The sequence below is a fragment of the Bos grunniens genome, chromosome 11 (genome assembly GCF_055505025.1).
Source record: "Bos grunniens cultivar Pamir isolate PY7600 chromosome 11, Bosgru_T2T1.0, whole genome shotgun sequence".
NCBI classification, from domain to species: Eukaryota; Metazoa; Chordata; class Mammalia; order Artiodactyla; family Bovidae; genus Bos; species Bos grunniens.
This window is the reverse complement of record NC_141175.1, coordinates 64,195,796-64,199,228: the sequence shown is the minus strand read 5'-3', so window position 1 is coordinate 64,199,228 and position 3,433 is coordinate 64,195,796.

Genomic DNA, 3,433 nt, shown 5'->3' with positions numbered 1-3,433 from the left:
GGGTACCAGAGAATTGGCTTCCAACAGTGAAAGTATCAACATTCCTATCTCCTGCAAAATTCTAGAGCATAATTTTAGATGTGTAACATTTCCTAAGCACTTGGGATGTGCCTTGTAAAACATTAAGACACTTAATCTTTACAATGATCCTAATGAGGTAGCACTGTTGTCCTTATTTTACAAATGAGGAAATTGAGGCTTAGAGGGTTTATGTGATCAGCTCCAAATTGCATAACTATTAACTGGCAGACCAGCACTCAGTTGTATCTCCCATTTATGAGAGATCTTAGATGAAGGTGTGGATCCAATTCCTGCCACACAGCATTCTCCTGTGGAGTCTGGAACTCTTGAGGGATGCCTGGTCAGCAGCAGTCATTTGTGCCAGGCTGCAGGGGACACTGGCCTCCTCCAGGGAGCCTGGGGCTAAGACTCAGGAACACCCATCTCTGCCGAGGCTCAGCCATTTGTATCTGTGTACCTTCCACAGACACTCGGCTGCGCTGTGCTTTGTTTTCTCCCACTTAAAACACTCGCCCTTCAAACCTCATTGGGAAACTGTGATATGAAACTATTCCCAAAGATTGGCAGGTTCTACAAATAGGATGGACACACAGACCATTAATCTCCCAGAATAAGATCCAACCAGTCCATTCTGAAAGAGATCAGCCCTGGGATTTCTTTGGAAGGAATGATGCTAAAGCTGAAACTCCAGTACTTTGGCCACCTCATGCGAAGAGTTGACTCATTGGAAAAGACTCTGATTCTGGGAGGGATTGGGGGCAGGAGGATAAGGGGACGACAGAGGATGAGATGGCTGGATGGCATCACTGACTCGATGGATGTGAGTCTGGGTGAACTCCGGGAGTTGGTGATGGACAGGGAGGCCTGGTGTGCTGTGATTCATGGGGTCGCAAAGAGTCGGACACGACTGAGCTACTGAACTGAACTGAACTGAGAATTCCTTAGCCATCAGTCTAAGAGCAGGAAGAAAAGGGATCCAGGAGGAATATAGCCAAGAAAAGTGAAAATGAAGTTTTGCTTGATACGTTTTATCATAGAAGATATTAACACTTCTCTCAGGGTTTGAGAACAAATAATTTTTTTAATGAAATAATTTCAGGGCAATCAAACAGGAAATGTACCTACAATCTATCACATGGATGAGCTGTAAATATTCACATAGTCGTAATAAGTAGAGAACATTGAACAAGCCCCAAGTTGTAACTATACTGAGAAGGGGTGGAGGAGAGGGGAGGATAAGGGTGTAAGAGAGTGAAATCTTCAGTGGTAGTAAGTAGAAAATATCTAAAACCAAAAAGTCCAGAATAGGGTAAGCATGTTATTCAGAAATAACAGAAACATAAATAGTAACTAGGAATAAATAATAGGAGAAAAGTCTTAAAGACGAAAATAAATGACTCTAGGGAGCAGAAATCAAGTCTGAGGAATAGGAAAGAAAGTGCTGTTTTGTTGTTTTTTAAGAAGACTTGTAGAACGTGTTGCCTTTTAAACTAGTGTACCACTACCTGAAGAGTATGCAGTCAGAGAATGTGCTAGACTTTGGGACAGAGAGCTGTGGGCTCCACCTCTACTACCTATGGGACCTTGGGTTCCAGGTCCTAATGTGTAAAGTGAGACTGTCAATATCTATGTCACCAGAGCAGCATCAAAAAATGACTTAGAGCAGCAATCCCCAACCTTTTTTGCATCAGGGACCAGTTGCGTGGAAGACCATTTTTCCACAGCACAAGTGAGGGGTGGTGGTCCAGGTGGTAATGCGAGTGATGGGGAACGATGGGGAGCCTCGGGTGAAGCTTCAGTCACCTACCACTCACCTCTTGCTGTGCAGCCCAGGTCCTAACAGGCAGCAGACCCAGGGGTTGGGGCCACTGGTTTAGGGACTGCCTAGACTCCGACTGCAGCTCCACTTAACTAATAGTTGTGGAAATTATTTCCCTGTGCCTCAGTTTTCTCTTCTGAAAATGATGGTTATGATAACAGAACCTACCTCAAAGAGCTGCTCAGAGGATTAAAAGAGATTCAGAAGCTCCTGGGACATAGCGAAGTTCAATAAGTAACAGGCATGAGAAGGTTACACACAGCAGCGCATCATGCACTGTGCATGGTGCTTCCCCCTGAATGGGCATCTGCTTCTAAACCACATCCGAAGAATCAGGGAAGAAGCCACCTCTGTCTCCCCAGCAAGACCGAAGGAGTAGCTTGCTACCTCCCCTGCAGTGATGGAGAGATAAGTGGTCCTTGCCCTGCCACCAAGCTCCTCAAAACATACTTTCTGGGAGAGTTATTTGGAGAAAGTAACGGGGGCTTCCCTGGTGGCTCAGACAGTATAAAGAATCTGCCTGCAACATGAAAGACCCAGGTTGGATCCCTGGGTCGGGAGGATCCCCTGGAGAAGGGAATGGTAACCCACGCCAGTATTCTTGCCTGAAGAATCCCCATGGACGGAGGAGCCTGGCGGGCTAGAGTTCATGGGGCTGCAAAGAGTTGGACACAACTGAGTGACTAACAGTTTCATATGAGACTAATTCTTACAGCATTTCACTGGCTTGTTCTTCCATCTGCTTAAAGGTTACAAAAGGTTAGGCTAAGAGGAGAATGCCTATTGAGGTGGTCTCTGCCCTCCAGGACTCATGGAGCACCTAGCAGGGCAGCTACACCACCAGTGTGCAGTAGACATGCTCCAGCTTAAACAAGCATCCTCTGATTTCAGGTGAGACTATACCTGGGAAACCTGCCACGCATGGAGAGGTGGCCACGGGAATGATCCAAGGCCACCACCACCCCCAGACATACCTCTTTATACCTGCCTCTCCCAAGAAACAAGACTGTCAAACCCAGATCCCAAGTCACTTCCTGCCTGGGCTTCAGGGCAATTCAAAGAACTGCTAAGTGCAGGTTCTTTCCAAATATATTGGTTTCTTGAAACTCACAAGAAGTCAAACACCAGTAAGGAGGGGATTTCTGAAAGCCACCCACTAGGATGGCAACTGGTGTTCGGTAGTTTCAAATATTAAGAAAAGAAAACATCGGCGTTGATTAGGCAGTATCTAATCTCCCTGAGCACAGGAAGTGAAGGCGATTGAGCCTGATCCGCAGGAGGCCCTGAGGATGTACAAAGCAGCCACTCCTCTAGCAGGGCCCACTCACCGCCTGCAGGCACGCCTGCTTTTCCTGCCTCCAGCTGAGAACCCCAGAGGGAAAGCACCATTAAATTCCCTGTGTGCTGGAGCCCATTAGCTGCACCAAGGTCACCAGGTGAAGGGGTGGGGAAGGAGGGAAGAAAGGATGAGGTCAGCTTGTCAGGCTAAGTTGATGGTCTCAGTGGGAGACGAGCCACGAAGACATTCGTTCCACGAAAGTTTATGGAGCCCCCAACATTCCCCCCAGCACTGACTTAGGCACCCAGGTCACA